The sequence below is a fragment of the Pipra filicauda genome, unplaced genomic scaffold (assembly GCF_003945595.2).
Source record: "Pipra filicauda isolate LSUMZ 115617 unplaced genomic scaffold, ASM394559v2 scaffold57_size4234018_pilon, whole genome shotgun sequence".
Classification (NCBI taxonomy): Eukaryota; Metazoa; Chordata; class Aves; order Passeriformes; family Pipridae; genus Pipra; species Pipra filicauda.
In genome coordinates, this window is record NW_024104731.1 from 2599145 (window position 1) to 2617406 (window position 18262).

At 36.6% G+C, this 18262-nt stretch overlaps 1 long non-coding RNA gene across 2 annotated transcripts; it reads right to left on the reverse strand.

Annotated features, from left to right (window-relative positions):
- Positions 1-813: 813 nt before the first annotated feature.
- On the reverse strand, positions 814-12838 carry LOC113986091. 2 transcript variants are annotated; one of them, XR_005565920.1, is made up of 6 exons: positions 12752-12838; positions 7588-7671; positions 6316-6447; positions 2549-2606; positions 1308-1449; positions 814-1133 (listed from the first exon to the last, which is right to left on the reverse strand). It is a non-coding gene; the product is annotated as an uncharacterized LOC113986091 (long non-coding RNA). The 2 variants fall into 2 exon arrangements; XR_003540055.2 differs by lacking the exon at positions 1308-1449.
- Positions 12839-18262: the final 5424 nt, after the last annotated feature.

Consider the following 18262-nt stretch of genomic DNA (forward strand, 5'->3'; position numbering starts at 1 on the left):
CTTTACAGAGAAGGTATTTTGGACACAGTCCAGTATGTCTGCCATTCTCTCCTGTGGAGGGCAGTGGTACTCTTAAATAGTAGGTCCAGGCTTTAACAGTGCAATTAATGATCTTGAGATGAAGCAGCAGCCAGAATGTTAACAGTATTATTGTGTACTAACTGAATGAGAGATACTGCAGGAAACAAGAAATGACACAAAGGATCATAGAGAGGTTAGAAATGTGGGCAAAGAATTAACAAAATTACTTTATCTTTCAGAAAAAATACATGATTTTCTAGTTGTTTCACACTTGTATTAACAGTTCACGACAGACAACAGACAACAGACAACAACAGACTTAAGGAGTGGGTGAAACTTGGAGAAACCTGCTATACCAAGAGATATTTAGGGGTGAGAGAACAAGAGACCTTACAGTGAAAGAACAAGATATATCAGAGCGATAGCATCAGAGACCTTGTGGTTATAAGAGATGTAGGAGTGCTAGAAGAAAGCAAACTGGGTGATAAGTGAAATGCACACAGGCATATGGGCCTTGGGATAGAGAAAAGATTCTAAAAGCATTAAATGAAGAAATGTGTTCCTACGGCTAAGCACGTGTATTTCACTACCTGTGGGTGAATTAAGCTTTTACTGCTTTACTGCATTCGGTCAAAATGCTAAGAAGTAATTTAGGGAGACTACTGGGAAGAAGAAATCCAAATGTCTATAGTGTGAAGGGACTGCAAAGGAAATCTTGACTCTCAAACTTAGGGCAGTTAGAAAGTATTTACAAAGGACCTTGGCAGACCTACTTAAGACATGAAAAATCAGCAAGGGTAAACCACTTCTTTTATTGACATCTGGAGAGGAAATTTCTCCCTTACCCCCATTATTCTCTTAAGAGAATTTTCTGTGTCTGACTGGTGAAGGCGTTGCTTTTTCTTCTGCTGGTGTCATCATCTTTCGGCTTGTCTTCCCTCTTGGAACACCTTCATACTTGCTGCTCCCTGACACCAAATCCCACTGAAAGTATTAGGAGTATCTTCCTTCCATTTTGAGGCAGCTGACTGTTTTTTGCAGTTGGCAGAAGGACTGAGATTTTTTATCTGATTAAATATGATCTTTTTCTGCTCTTTAGTTGAAAGACATTTCTAAAATACAAAAATGATACATGAAAAAGAGTGAATGAAAAATGTTATTTTAAAAATAGTGAATAAAAAAAATATCTCAGTTCGGATATTGATTTCCAGACAACTGCTGCTTGTACAATAATTTCAGAACTGAAAACATTTTTACAAATAATAGGTGATCATCTGAATACTTACAAGAAATGAACACCATGTATGAATAAGCATATGATTGACCTGTTCATTTATCTGTTTTCCATTGTTCTTCAAGTTCCATAAAAAAACACAAAATGCCATCAAGAAATGCTGAGAATTGTCCTTTAGGTTGAGTCAGATTCCTCTGAAAAAGGAGTGTGTAACCACCATCTTTAATGGCATGCAGTAAATTTAACAGTTTAGCCCCTTTATATAACTAGCATCCTGCCTTCCAACTAGAAATGTGTTTCTACCCAGAATGTATTTATGAAGTATAAGCACAAAATTTTTCATTAGCTTTTATATACTGAAAATTTTGTGAAGATCAGGAAACAGTCTGAATGCAAGAAAAGAGAAGGAGGAGACCCAAAGCCCATTTCTGCAGGGGCATAATCCCATCTAAGTGGGGTGTGTAATATCCTTCCCTTCACAAGCTCTTGGTTGCTTGTTCATAGTCTGTGTGCTGATTCAGAGACTGAACTAATCTGTTAGAAAAAATTATCACTGTTTTGTTATCATTCATGTCACTGCTCCCTTTACTCAGTCGCCATTGTGAATGGAGTACAAATGGGTGATTCTGGAGGAGACACAAACTGTAATTATGGCAGGTCTGACTTGGAGAGTCTTACACAGTGGCAGGGCTACTTCTGCAGAAACACTGACAGCTTGGTATTGAGAAAATATCTCTGAAAGATCTCTGGGGAAAGGAACTAGCAAAATGGGGCTTAGAGATATAAACAAAAAAATGCTACCTTACAATATTTCTTACAATGTTCAAGGAAATTTGACCTCATATCTTCTTGATAGATAACACCAAAAGTATTATCTATTATCAACTTCTTCCCCCTTCAGCAAAATTTATATGCCCGTGAACTGTGCTGATACATTATTTAGCACTTACAATTGAGCTGGGTGTTTCATACATGTAAAACAATTCCCTCTCCCTTTCTTTATAGCATGTTCCCAAAGAGCTTGCAATGTCATCTCCCAGAGGCCTATGGTGTGGCTCTACATCTCACTGACATTAGTGGGCCAATAGCAAATTCCACCTTACTTCCTGAGCCATCCCTCTGCCAACATGTTAGCACTTAACTCTGTCAGTGCCTGAAACCTGTGGGAAATTGGAACTCTTCACCTGATTAAAGTAGGTTTTTAAGCCTTTGTTTGCATCAGTCTAGTGCATTCAGCCTTCCTTGAAAAAATCAGACAGTACCTCACACATACGAAGAATAAAGAGCTCTCACCTTTGTACTGTTTGATCCCTATTTCTCTCCACCTGATTTCAGTGGGTTTTGGAGCAAACTATGAGGAAAGATAAAGGAGATAAGTGAATGTGCCTTTGATGCTTTCATAAATATGGTTTACATAGGAGAATAGAGGTCTAAAATATTTTTTAGGCAGTCCTTTGGATATCCACACCTCTGAAAGAATACTGCTGACTTCAACTCTGAATTACCCAATATTTTATAAGCATATATATTCTAGTCTCTCTTTACCAGCTGCAGTCACTCTTTTTTTTTTTTTCCCATAAAACAGGAGCATGGCATTATATATCAGAAAACTCTATTGTTTCCTCATAGAACTCTATTGCCTGTGATGTAATGGCATGCCCTTTTACACTGGAGAACATTTTGTATAGTATATTTCCTAATTACTTATGAATTTGCTGCTTTTATTGTTCTATGTCACAGCCTTAACATCCTTTTTAATGCACTTTTGTGTGCAAATTAGAATAGCAAGAGTTAAGAAGTAAGACTTTCTGTACATGGTGGCGGATGTTCAGAGCAATTCAGCATGTCAAGCTGGGGTCAAATGGAAAGGGAATGTCATTACTAAATGGTAACATTTTCTGTGGGTTTTAGAGAAATTCAAATCCTTTTTTAATCTAAATTTATTTTATCTTTTTTTTTCAGGGTTAAGGGTTGGACTTCAAGTTCCTGTCAGACATTTGTATATTAAAATGACTTTACATTTAATTATTTTCTAAACTAACTTTCAAAATAGTTATTCACAGAACTGCCATACCAGAATGCAATCTATTTCACAGGACCTTTTATCCTGACTCACATATATTTTGTATGATATACTTGCCTACTTGTAAGGCATAGATTCACATATCCTCTAATTATTTTTTTAAATCCCATGCCCAGGAAGTGTCTACTGTCATTCTGGAAAAATCTGGGACATAATTCTGTACCCAATATGTGTACGCCTAAATGTTGTTTAAATGTCACTGGTATAATCTGAGTATTTGAGTAATAAATTTAAGCCACAATCTATTACTTCTAAATTAGAACAAAAAAAGGTAAGAGAAAGGGTTTCTGTCTGTGACACTCATGACAGTGGTCAGCTGCCTTATTTTTATTTTTCCCCATTCCTGTATTCAGTGTGCAGTTAAAATTCACATTTTCCTTTATTTCTGCAGTAATGTTGGAATGATTTTGAGATGGAGTAATGTATTCAAAATCATAATGGTTTAGAAAATTACTTTCTATTTTTTAGCTATTACCACAGAGTCTTGTAATGCATTATCATGAAAACCAGAAAAGAAAGGACTAGGCATGACAGGTGTGCTGTAACTTGATCATAACTGTACTAATGTGTGTGGGATTGTGTGGCAGTAGATTATCCCATATATCTTCCCTTTATTGCCTATTTTAGCTAGTCAAGGGCAACTGTCAGCACCAAAACTCTTACTTCTATGCTACCCTTTCATTTTCCTGCCTACCCAGTTTTCCTCTACTTCAGCCACATGCACCTTGCTAACCCATGACCAACAAACAGTGCTAAGGTTCTACAGGACCACCTAAATAGTGTGTGACAATGAGAAAAAAGGGGTTGCTTTCTTGTAGTACAATATCTTGCATCATTACAGACCTTCTGGTTTTTTTCCCACCTTCTCCTGTTCTTGCTTTGAATTCTGATTTCTCAGCAAAGCAAGCCCCAGTGGAGTGCTTATTGACACCTAAGTTATAAAAAATGTGCTGGCCCAAGAAGCAAGGAGTGGGAGAGAGACCTGAACTGAAAAATAATCTTATCTATGGCACTTTATAAGTAAGAATCTTCCTTAGCTCAATAGGATGCTCAGAACGAAGTCCTGAATGCAGGGTCCAACAGAAAACCTAAATAGGTTGAAAAGCCAGTGGCATATACACATGTATTCCCATGTGTACACAGACATTTATGGAGTTAAGTAAGGGTGCACTGCTGATGCAAGCTACTCTGAAATGTGTTTGAAGTTTTTAGAAGAGTTATGTATAGAAAACTCTCCATTACTATCCGTAAATATTTTATTTTATAAAGCTTGCAATATTTAAGATGTATAGCAGCTTGGCCCTGTAAAAATAAATATATTCATCTGGTCGTTTCCCTGTGGGACTTATATTTATTGATAGTTAGCATTTAATTTATCCATATTGTAGAAATTCCTTGTTCTCTTACCAGTAGAAAAAAAACAACAAGTTCATGTTACTGGCATGTTTAAAAATATGTTTAACAAATTAGGTTTTTTGGCTTGCTTTTGCATGTTACAGTTGGAAAAATTTACCTTTTTTGGCATTCTGAGACAGTGACCAAATATAATCAATTGCTTTCAAAATAATTTTTCCATCACTGAAAGGATTTACCAAGTATCAACATTATTTTTAAAATCCTATGAAGGAACAAAAGGCCTTTTATTTCTCTCATTTTAATAACTGGCATTTAAGGAGTGCTTACTAGAAAGATAAATCCCCTGACAGGGGCTTTTTGGAGCCCAGGTGTTTCTTATTGTATGCACCCTGTGTTTCTGCACTTCACATCAGTAGCCCAGATCTGTAGTGAGAAGTGCTGCTTTGATTTCCTGCAAGAACCCCACCTGATACTCAGACTCCAATACTGTGTACAGTATTGCTGAGATGCAGGCAAGAAAAGATGTCAATTTAAAGTCATGAAGATGGTGTCATTCTTTAGCTGAAAACTTCTAGTGAAAAAGAAAACATGGGCCAGATTTTGTACTAATCTTCACAGCTGTAAACTCAAACTGACTCCACTTAAGTGAATTCAGATGTCCATTGCACTAATTCTGCAGTTCCCATTAATTGACACACTCTTCCCATTAATTGATTTCTAGAGTGTAAGTATCAAAGAGAACACAAGAAATTAAACATTCATAAAGAAAATGAAAATTTAATTTTTCTATATTTATACAAATTATTAAATTCTTAATACATTTAAACTGAGGACTGATTCCTCTCCCTTGTTGGTGAATCTAGACACATGGAATATACAGACCTGACTCACTAATAGGAGCCTTTGGGCCTAATTCAATAGTTCCTGTCTAGGAAGGAAAAGTAAGTGTGTTCTTTAAATAGCACAACAGGGCACATTATGCAGGACCTTCCAAGCTTTTCAAATCCCACTGCTACACTGAAGTAGTGAAGCATCTCCCAAGGATCTGTGTGCTATGTGTTGAGAATACTGCTGGTTTAAAGAAAAGGAAGTATCACCAGAAAATTTAAGTTCATCTAGCTCAGAATCCTCCTGCTCTTGGTTGACTATACGTGATATAGAGGGAGGAATGTGGGAGACTAAGGAAGATCAGTTTTCATGATTTAATCAGTCTCCCTGTTACACTGTCTTCTCTCTAGCCACAGAGAGAAACAAGGAGGTAAGTCAGACAGTACTGCACTGAATCACTCTGACATTGCCTGTAACTATTTATTGACTGTAAATGAAAGGGGGACAAACTTTTTGCTTAAATTTCCTTAGGCTTACACTGACTTAAGGTTCCTGTTGATTAGACTCACAAAAAATATGATCATCAGTATAAGCAATGATAGTTTGGGTACACAACTATCATATTGTCTGTATTATGTTATTGGTATATAGGGCTTTATCCAGATTATTCTTGTAGAACAAAAAGGATGGAAACCGCACAGCCTCTCCACAGGTACTGGCAGAATGGTCTTAGATCCCTGAAATTGTCCCTTCTCCAGGCTGGAGCAGCCCAGCTCCACCAGCCTCTACTTACAGGTCAAGTGCTCCAGCCTGTTCAGCTGGAGGTCCTAAGCTGAACTGGTCCAAGTCTGTTGGTGTCCTCCTCACAATGGGTTATCAAAACTGGATGTAGTGTTTCAGATGTCTCGCTAAGCTTCACCTCTTCCTGTATGTTTTGAAAAGAAGTCCTTAGTGAATGTGTAATTGCTTCTCAGTGCATCATCTTCAACAAATATCTGTCTAATCCGTAGTCTTGTTAAAGAAAGTAAAATGAATCATTTGATATTATGGACAAGTAGAAAGTCTTTTGTCTGAATTTAAATCTAGAAATAATTGTTCAATATTAATTTCAAATTAAAAAAGACTAAGCAAACACTATAGTTGTTACATCCCTTCCCTTTTTTTTATTCGTTCACCAATGGAACAGAATTGCTAGGAAACTGTAGAGGTAAGGAACTGGAAAATCTGCTCCATGTGGGTATATTAGAGAAATTACCTGTTCCTTTGCACAGGAAAGAATATGCTTCGTTGGGAGGTTCAGTCCTCTGGTTTAATACTCTGTTTTGTATAGGCAGTTCTTTACACAGGGAAATCTGTGACACCTCTGAAATTCTTTTAGTGTCATTGTGATGTTTTTTACCATTTCTATTATATATTACACTATTTTTGTAGAGAAAATAAAATACCAGCAGTCTATACTAGATGGAAGAAAAAGTTCTGTCTTCAGGAAGAATGCCTAAGAGAAACATTTTGGATCTGGTGGATTATTTTTGAGATATTCTATTAGTCAATTTTTTCTCTGCATTTTATAAGTATTTTTCATGTTTTGAGTAATTTGATTCTATAAATCTATTGTCTTAGCTTTCTCCAGCATATACCACAAGCAAATGTGTTTCATTTTCCAGTAAAGATCATTAATTAAAAAAGAGATACTGAGGTTCTGCAGTAATTGTTATATTTTATGTAAGTGTGCATCACTTCTCCCGTGTCAGAATGCCATTGAAGTCCCAGATATATTTTATAGAAAATTTCTCGTGGTTCTAATTTTTTTATCCTTTACACCAATAATTGCATTATGAGCATGAGTAACAAATTTAGTTATATCAAGTGTATCTAACATAAAGTATTCTATCCCTTTAGTTAAGGGTACTGTATTCAGATCTCCATGAATGGAAATGACCCAACGCTGTATTTGATAAAAAAACTGTATTAGGAAGAGAAAATTGGACTTGAATTGCTTGAAATCTTGAAAGGATTTACAATAATATGAATTAGAAAGATCACCTATAAAATTAACACCGCTTACCTTCCAATTCTTGACATCTGAAGTACTGCAGAAGAGTGGTGAAAAAGTGCTTTGCCTCGTGGAATCAGAATACAAGGTCTTCTCCTGGAGAAGAAAGATAGTGCTTCTTGGTTTAGGTATTTTCCTGAGGCTAAGAGATGGACTCGGTTCTATGGTGCTAAATTTGGCCCAGATTTCTCCAAGTCATGTATTCCATTTACTGCAGTACCTATGGCCAAAATACTCAGCCTCACGGGGGAAATTCCTCCCTGTTGAAAGTTTTCTACAGGGAGTTCTGGATCCTTGACCACATTGATGTGCTGAGCATTAAAGTTATGAAGCTGGGGAAAAGTGAAGGGGACAGGCATTGCTTGAAGCCCTCACTCCTCTGCACTGTTCTTTGCTGGTGATCAGTGAACTGGGCCTCATTTTTCTAGTGAATGACAGGTACAAATACAACCACAGCTATGTAGAAAGCTTAAAATACTTTCTGAAAAGAAATCTGCTGTTATTTCATATTCAAAAATGATGTGATTGAATGAATGCTTCATGCTCCGCTAGCTTATACCTTTATATGAATGGCCCACTGCATAGAGCAGTCTGGAGGATGCATTTGTGAACTGGAATTTCTGAAGATTCAATTTCTGTTGGAGCATTTCATCACATACACTTTTATTTTAAACTTGAAATAATGAGTTGACAGCTACGTTTTTTGAGTTTCTTTATACTTGGTTAGAGCAATTTTGGGCGCTCAGGTCCCTTCATGCGGAGTGAAAGTCCACCACCTGCTTGACAATGAGGGACCTTGTCCTATTCATTACTGTGTTAACATAACAGTGTTTCATGAATGGCTAAGTAGCTCTCTTTTCAACAGCACCATAGCTATGTCGGTACGACACTGATTTCCCTAACATCCACCATTTAATGAAAAGCCACGATCAGCTCTTCTCCCCCCGCCCCCGGGTAGGTGTTACACCACCCCCTCCAGCGCCGGGCTGTCGTGCTGCGGCAGGGGGGAGCCCGCAAGGCAGTAGGAAAGCGACACTATTAGTCAGCTCTGTCTTGACTGACCTTAGCGACCAAGGCTGGAGTTAAAAGCAGGGTAGTTGTGTATAAAGCGAAGTGTTACAGACATGTTAATAGCTTCCTCTCCCCACCCACTGTATCAGCGGAGATGCCACGTTCTCTAGTGCTCCAGTCTTAACCTGCTGGCTTTTGACTTTGCTTTGTATGAAATGAAATCCCAAATTAGAGGTTAGTTTAAAGTTAATTCAGTGTCCTCACAGTAAGGGAAAGTTCAAACAGGTTTCAAGAAAGGCTACAACCGTGCTGTTGTTGAGAGAGGTGTTCTGGAGATAAGGAAGGAGCTGTGGAGTATAAATATATCCCATATTTGTGTGTGTGTATCTATATCTCTATGTGAATATATATCTAAATGGGATTCCTATTCAGACCTACATACATAAAAATTATTTACTAATATGCTGTATATGGTTATATGTGATATATCTCTCTCCCTTTGTATTTGTTCACTCTATATTTTTATTTTCTTTGTGAAGGCTGTGGCATCCCGTTTGCCCTGTCTTCCAACACAGACCGTAATGTAGCATGGAAGAAGCCAAAAGGGACTTTTTCCTTTCTTTTTTAACTAATCCTCCTGTCCAATAATGCTTAGTGTGAAAATCCATAGGTTAAATACTGCCAGGAGAACTTTAATGGTAGCAGGATTTCCTTCTTGTTTATTTACATGCAGTTTAAATGAAGCATTGGGCACCTGGATTTTGAAGGGTACTTGTCACTTAGCTTTGTTTGGAGATGCACACACATTGTGTGCTCTTCTGTTTCTTAGGCAAATGGAAGTAAAACTTAGAAAAAAGAACACTATTGGTCTTATTAAAAATTCCAGATTCTCTTTTTATTCCTGAGGCTGGTTCTTGACTTATGCTGTCACTTAAGTTGTGTTCAGGTGTTGTCACAAATAAAACTACATAACATGAATGAAAATTTTTCTAGGCAGTGCACTGACAATGAAACAGGATAGGTGCCTGTATTTTAGCACTCCAAGCCAGGCTATCACACTGTATTTACCAAGGTGAAGCAGTTCACCTACATCTGGAAGAAGAGTGAACCATCAGAAGAACTGGTAGTGATTAGAGACTGGATTGCAAGTGTATATTTTTCCTTACTTCTTTTCCTCACTTCTTTTCCTCCTTCCTACAAAAATTATAAAGCTCATGACTATCAAGTGGTTCTTGAAAAAAGCCTGAAAATATGATCTTGGTCACACTGCAGGCTCAAAACCTAGAAAGTAAATGAAACAAACCTTGTAAAACACTATAAAGCCCATATTTTAAAGCTGATTTCATGGTTTGGGGGCCTGACTCATGAGTGTTGAGTACTTGGTATCCCTGTGTGCTGATTTACCAAACCAGGGCTATTCTTCCACTGACATCCTCATGGGATCAGTTCAGCTTTCATTGTCATTAACAAATTTCATGTGATAATGCAACCCTCCCCACTTATGCATACTTAGAGCAAAGCAGTACTTAGTTCACATCCTGGCTCACAGCACCCTGACTTTGTTTATGCTTAGATATTTATCTGGACATAGGCAGAACAGTTGATAGTCTCTAAGGTTCAGATCCTGTAGTGAATTCCTTCTATTGATCAAACACCATGATATTGGTCTCAGTTTATGTGGTGATTGCTATCAGCTACAAAATCACAGAATTTTATGGCTGTCTAATTCACTTTAATGAGATATGAGGCTACCAACATAGTGGGCATTGTCTTTTTGTTCATTTTAGCCACTGACTGGTTTACGGTTTGACAAGCAGTCATTTTTCTTCTAAGAAACAAGGTATTTTATTATTTCATATTTTCAAGAGAAATGTGTTTATTTCAGTTTTGCTCATTTTATCCAGCCAGGTGTGTAAACTCATATTATTTATTATTTGAAGAACAAGTTTAGTAAAGATCTTTACTGGGAACATTTGAGCTCTTTAATTTCTGGAACACACAGTACAGTCCACAATGCAGTCATACAAATGACTGTCAAGAAACAGTCTATAGATATATCCCACAATATCCTTTTGTGTGTTTGTGGAATCAATGCTTCATTGTCATGGGAATCAGAGATATATAGGGCTGGAAGGTATCTACAGACATAGGATAATTCATTCCCTATCCTCACTATACATAAAACAAACATGACATATCTCACTTGTTCTTAAAAACCTTCAGTGAAAAAAAATCTGCAATCGGCCTCAGTGAACTATTTCAACCCTTAACTGCCCTTTCAATTGGAAACCTTGTAACCAGAATCTCCTATGCTGCAAATTATATGGCTTTCTTCTTGTACAAATCCCACTCAGGCCCTAAGAATAATTGATCACTGCACTCTTTCTAACAAGCTCTATATATTTGAAGACATTATCGTGCCTCCCTTCAGTCTTCCCTTTTCTAGACTAAACAAATCCAACTCCTTCAACCTTTCCTTGCAGGTCACATTTCCAAAGCTCTTATCATTCCTGTTGCTCTTCTCTGGATTCTCTCTAAATTGTCTATATCTGTTCTGAAGTGTGGTGATCGAAATGGGAAACATTACTCCAGCTGAGGTCTGAGCAATACCCAAGGAGAACAGAACATCAAGAACACCACCTCCAATAGCTTATACACAACATTTCTGACTTCCACTTCAGCTCCAAACTTTTTCACAATAGCAAGACACAGTTTAGTTTATGGCCCGCTATGTTTGTTTGTTTTACATTAATCCTGCTATTCATTCTTTATTTAAAAATCTGCTCATATAACTTCTCTAAGTTTAGTATTCTGCAGGTATATTGACTACTTTTCATGTTCACTTGTTAATGCTTTCTCCAGAACTTGAGGAGTGGTTTGTATTCTGACTGAACTGCCAAAATGCTTTGCAGTTCTTGTTCAGTGTCACTTCGGAAAAATGCCATGTATAAAAAAATGCAGCTGTGTCCTCCATCCCACTACTGAGGTTGTAAGTGGAAACCATGCTAGAACAGAGGCACCAGTAGGGACTCCTCCATGATTTTGTTTGAAATACCCTCCAGTTTGACAGAGAACCTGTACTAATTATTATGTTGCGTGCTGTTTTCCAACTACTTAGTCACACATTTTTCACTGAATCCTCCAGACCACATTTCTCTTGCTTATAAAGAACAGTGTGCAGAACTGTGTTGAAAGACCTGCTGAAGTCAGGATTTGTCAAACCTCCTGCCTTCTGTTAGGCTGTTATCCAGTCATCCTGTCAAAGAAAGAAATTAGATTGATGTGATCTGTTATTGACAAATCTATGCTGGCTGTTTCTTTTCACCTTCTTATCTTTTTGGTTCTTTTATCTGGATTCTTTAATAATTTGTTGGTGTGTCTTTCTGGCTGTCTTTAACTAGACTATAATTCCAAGCTCTTCTGCTTCTGCTTTTTTTAAAAAGAGCTACTATATTTGCCATTCTCAGTCCTCTGGAACCTCTCTTATAATTGATAAAATTTTGGACACAATCGCTGATGGTCCAGAAATTACTTCATGTAGATCTTTACAGCCTGGTGACTGAACACTATTTGGCACTATGAACTTGAGTATATGTAACTTATGTACACAGTGGTTCTTTAACTTGATATAATTAAGATTTTATTGGATTTATTCTCAATATATTGCTATACTATCATATGAATAAGGCATTTTCATGAAAGAAGCATTGTTTTTATGGGGTTTATTTTCTGCCATATTGAAGTATATGTTTGAAAAAATATCTAAAATCTGCTTACATTTTTAAAAGGCCATATGGTACAAGAACTAGTTTAGAAAACCTTTGGCTCCCAGAAGTATGTCTATGCTCAAGTGACAGTAGTGCTCTAAAACTAGACAAAAGAAATAGGATGGGGAAACTAAAAAGAGGAAAGTAATGGAATTGCTGAACTGCGAGGCTGAAAGACACTTCAGGAGATTGTGCAGTATAACCATTTTCAAAGAATGAAGGTCACCAGGGACTAGACAAGTACCAGCTGATAGTTCATACTCAGCTCTTAAAACCTCTAGTTATGTGGTTTCCATCAAAACCCAGTATTTCACAATTCTGATTATTGAATGGTTTTGCTGACAACAACCTATTTTCCCCCACGAAAACTAAGGCAGTTTCATCATGGATATAAATACCTGAAAGGAGGGTGCAAAGATGGAACCAGGCTCTTTTCGGGAATGCCTGGTGGCAGGACAAGAGGCAATGGGCACAAAATGAAAAACAGAAAGGTCTGTCTGAAAAAAGGGAAACACTCTGCTGTGAGGATGTTGTTGTGCAGAGAGATTTTGGAATCTCCCTTCTTAGAGTTATTAAAAAATCACCTACATGTTGTCCTGGACAACTGGCTCTAGATGTCCCTGCTTGAGAAGCTAGGTTGAACCAGATAACCTCTAGAGTTCCCTTCCTATCTCAACCATTCCATGATTCTGTGATCTCATCCTCCTTACAGAAGTCAGGGAGAACATTTGAATATTTCCACATGTATCCACAATTAAGGCTCCTGCAATTGAGTTTTTCTAATCTAAATAAATCCAGATCTTTCACTTTTTCCTTGTACCTGCTGTTTATTTCTAACCATACATAGATTTGGGCTACTAAGAGAGTTTGGTATTAATATTTCTCTTTTTCAGGAAGGCTTTAAACATTGTCATGTGTGTCATGTTCATATACAATGATAATGTATTTGCCATTCACTGCTGACAGAAAAATCTCATCAGAATTGATCAACTAAATATTGGCAAATTGGGAGGTATTTCAAATGAACACATTGGCAGGCCTTTGGCAGGTCTAGATTTATTCAAAATTCTGTGCAGAAGCTTCTCTAGTTCTACCTGTCTTCACGTCAGCTGAGCTGATACCACAAATAGTGGTATAACACATCCCTGGATTTACATTCAAGCAAGGTGAGGAGCAGAGAAGATGCAGTCTTCGATAAGCAATTCACAAAGGAGTTAAAAAAAGTGAGAGGACTTTTAAAAGCAGATGTGAGTGAAAAAAAAAGCTTTTTTTTCATACAGTAAATCTGATGATATGCCTATAATTAAGTCACATAGGTTAAAGGCTTGTTATGCTAGGATTAACATATGGTAAATACATCCATTGAATTACACTGAGATTCATGTGATGATTACATATAAAATTCCATGTAATGAGATATATTTATCATCAAAAGGTCTTTGGCCTTTAAGGAAATGTTACAACAATTATCCTGTGAACGTGAAAAGTCAATAGAGGTATAAATGCATGTCTTAATGCCATTATTGTGACTGGATTAATTTCAACAAGACCAGCCCTGCTGACATTAAGTCATCAAGGGGGAAGCCTAGTGTTACTGATACAGCCTCTCAGCACGCCCTCTCGTCTCTCCTTGCCTGCTTGGACAGACAGGAAGAAATGTTCTCTTCCACTCCATTCTTTTATAACCACAGCTATGAAGTTTCACAATAAATATTGCAAGATACTCAGTCCTACAGATCTTGCAAAGTTCTTTTTTTCTCTTGGATTTCCCAAATCTGACAAAAGCTGTATTTGACAGCAAACTCTGGATTTCAGTGCTCACTATTATGATTCGGAGTAACATATTACTATTAACCAGCAAGTTCAGCCTCACAAACACGAGGGCAAATAAACTGTGGATTAATAACAGAATAATAATCTCCTTCCATCTCTGTGAAAGTGAGATGCAAAAATGAAGATGGGGTAGAATCCATAGGTATACATGTACAAGCAATAGAGAGACACCAGATAGATTCTGACCTTAAGTGTCTTGTCTCAACTAGTTATTTTCTTCCTGTTATATAATGCTCAAGAAAGGAATGTTCTTCTAAAGGTTGATCCTCTGTGTTTATTCGCACCATATTTTGCATAGTGGCATCAAGTGAAATCTTTCTTTCCAATCTCTGTTGCTCAGTATCTACACTGTCCAATCTCAGACAGTCTCTCAGTCACTGGTAATTAGGAACACGTGCATTTGGATGTTCTGAGGAGTTGAACACAAACACTTTATTTGAGAAGATTTAAAGCAGATTTTGAGTAGATGTTCTGCTGTAGATACTGAGAGGGCTTGCATCTTGCTTTCGAGCACAGGAATAGACTTGCATAATTCTTATTTATGAAGTAATTTTTGTTTTAACATCTGTAACAGCAGTGTTACACCACTTGAACATTTTACATCAACAGTAATATTCACCAACGAAGGGGTATAATTATAAAAATCAATAACACTGCTCTTCAGTGGACTGATTACACAAAGGCATTTTTTACTTCTATTTAAGTTTGCAAGATGTTGGGAATTTGACAGAGAGCTAGATGATTATTTACTCATAATTTATCTGTTTCTATTTCTTTAGTAACATTCTACACTGCAGAATCTTATTTTCCACTGTTGTCATGCAAAAGTCAGTGAAAGACAAGAAGAGGAAAATATGTATATGTATCATCACTACTTATTTCATATCCTTAATTTTTCTCCCCAAACTGATTTCTACATTTAATAGGATACCAAGCAACTAAGAATATTGTTCTTGTCTATAAATTGCAAATGAAGTTTAACTATGAGCTCTTGTTTAGAAGTATAAAAATTTACATTGTATTATATTTAAAGGCAGCTGTCTTTTGTGGAATTTTAAAATAGGCTATTTTTTATCAAAGGTTTTCCTTTCATGTCCTTTGATTACTAAGCTATATAAGTTAACCAAAGATAACTAAGCATTAACCCATGTTGCAGTTTTTATCTCCTTTGGCAATCCCATGAGACTTCAGCTAAGTACATTAAATGGAGCATAAATCTTTAAGTTGTTTTCATTAAGTCACATATTTAGAATACATATCCCAGTTTATTTGATCAATTGTAAAATATTAGCTGTTGCAGTGAAGATTTGTGACATCGTTTGCAGCAAGTGAACAAACAGTTCTGCAGAGCACTGAAAATTTTTGCTGGAATGCATGGATAAGTTACAACAATTAGGGTTTGGAACAGCCATTTGAGAGGTTTTTTTCTTTATGTAACTTGCAAATGTATGCTTAAGGCCAGTAATACCAACAGGCAAGCTTTGAAGATAATTCTAATATCGGCTTAATATTCTTGGTTTGCATTTCTATTAATTTTCCCAGTTTTCCAATCTTTTGTTCTTTTTTTTTTTTTTTTTTAAATTATTTATTTATTGGTCAGCCACAAACCCCAAGAAGAACACTAACTGTAAAAGGGCAGGTGTTGGGGATAGAAGTTTTAGTGCATGGTGTGGCTTACCATAGCTTCATAAAAAAATTCAGTACTGATGTCAAAATATGATAAAGAGTAGTTATGGTAAGTATTAATATATTGATTATTTTTTGTTGGTGGATAGTCTGAATATAAGATTTGTATTGAATAATTTATTGAAAGCTTTTCTCCTTGAAATAATATATTGCACTTTCATATTAGTTTTTGTGTAAGACTTTGACATGGTTCTGTGAGCATTAGCACAACATTGTGTTCTATGAGCATTAGCATCATGCATCTCAGTACACAGCAGAAAAAGAGCTATTTTTCCATTTACAGAAAGTGAAGCTCAGGTGCTAAGGCACTATGCAATTTCTTCCAAGTCACAGCCAAGAGTAAAACTAAGCTTCGCGCCAAAATGTATGGACTTCAGACAGAACTGCACTGACATAATCCTTCATATCCTTGTGTCTTTTGTGGCTCTTGTATTTTAAAAGAGGACAGTTTAGCCCCTTGGCTAAATTGCCCGGAGTGGAAAGAGTCTGGTTTAAGCATTTTCCTTATTCGCAATGATCCCAAACGAGTTACTCACGCCTGTGTCCTACTACTTTTATTCACTTTTCTTATGTGAGCATCCCTGTCTGAAATCAGTAACAGAAAATTTCCTACATGAACAAAGGATTCTGCATTTACTTGTTAAATAAGTTTGAAACTGTACTTTTAAGCTCGTGTCTAAAGTATCTTGAATTTCAAACCCTCACTGCTAAGGGAAGAATTATAAGAATACTCACTCGAAAAGTGTTCTTAAACTACAACCTATGTTACTCTTTCAGTACTTCTGACCAGATATGTAGGATGTGTGGATTTGTCAATACACAGTGGTATTACAGAAATTCAGACTAATTGCAGAACTACATGATAATTTGGCAAGAATGGCATATATAGAAAGCAGTGGTCACATTTAAAACATGTAGAAATTGCCATATGGAGATTTTCCATATTTCCTTTACCAATATAATCCTGCACTAATGCTGTTTAGTTTCACAAGTGTTCAAAGAGATTACATGAATGTCCAGTTTTTGTTTTAAAAATTTAACTCTATATTTTCCATGGCTGTTCAGTCAGCAGCTCAAATAGAAGTATTCAAAAATTGAACAGCATATAATAAACTTGACAGCAGCCCTTCATATCCTTTATAAACATTGCTGAAGCTTGATTCTTAGTAGCAACCAATGTGGTAGTTCCAAAGGAAAAGCAGGACATCTACATGCGTCCCAAATCTGTTCGATACGGATTTTACGATAACTACAGAATCTCTACAGCACTGGGATGTCTGCAATTCCTTCTTTGGTAGTACACCTCTTGGTAAATGATTTAGCTACCAGTAACTCGGCAACAAGGGGCTTTAGCTACCAAATATTTTGAATCCTGGTCTGGAATTCTTTGTTTTCTAAAAGACAAACAGTTAAGTAATGCTTCACAAACGCAAGAGTGCTGTGCTTTATGCATTCTAGGGACGATTTTAAAGGCTAGCTTTACTATCAGTAACACACCATTTGGGAATCAGTAACACATTGTTAAAAACTTGTGTACAACAGTCTTTTGTTGGCAGTGAAATACCCCCTTTGTGTTAATATACACTGCAGTTCTGCTTATTTTAAGCATGCTATACATTAAGTAGATATGATAGGTTGGCATTCATTGACAAATTAAGTGAGTTGATTAGAAATCTGAAATCTGCATGGACCTTCATTATGTTTGTCATGAATTGTAGGCCTAAAAAGTGCTTTTCAGATAAAAGACACAAAACATGAAAGTGAAGCAGAGGCTGATAACCCTTTCTGAAGGAAGAGCTATTAGTAAGTCTCATTGCTTAGCCATCTAGTAAACACTTCAATGACTTCTGATTACTATTAACCAACAGAATGATGTTTTCGTCAGAAAAAAAAAAGAGAATTGTGTTTCCCAAGCTGCGCATTTCACTTCAATAGAAAGAGAGTAGCTTGGTAAGCCAACAGTGCAAATATTGTCAAAGTGTAAGAGAGTAAGAAATATTAGTAGATTTCCTTCTATTGAACTACCTGTTTTATCTAAGGCAAGTAAAAAGTTTTGAATAGATACCACAAACTTTGAAATACTTATTTGATCAGATCCAAAGTGGTCATCATATTTTTAGAGTCTGATGTTCATTGAGCCTTCTTAAATCAGCCATTAGGTGAAAATCACATCTCTCATTTACATGCACTTGGTTTAGTATTTTCTGAGATTAAAATGTAGGGGTTTTAACTGCTTAGAATATAACTAAATATATAACAAAGTGATGAAGTGAGGTCCCATATAGACAAGGAGCAGGGAAAAAATTCTTTGCCAACATTCATACCTCGGCTTCTATGGGAGACCTGACAGCATAATTTAGGATTGCATTAAAATGGCTCTAAATTTCATC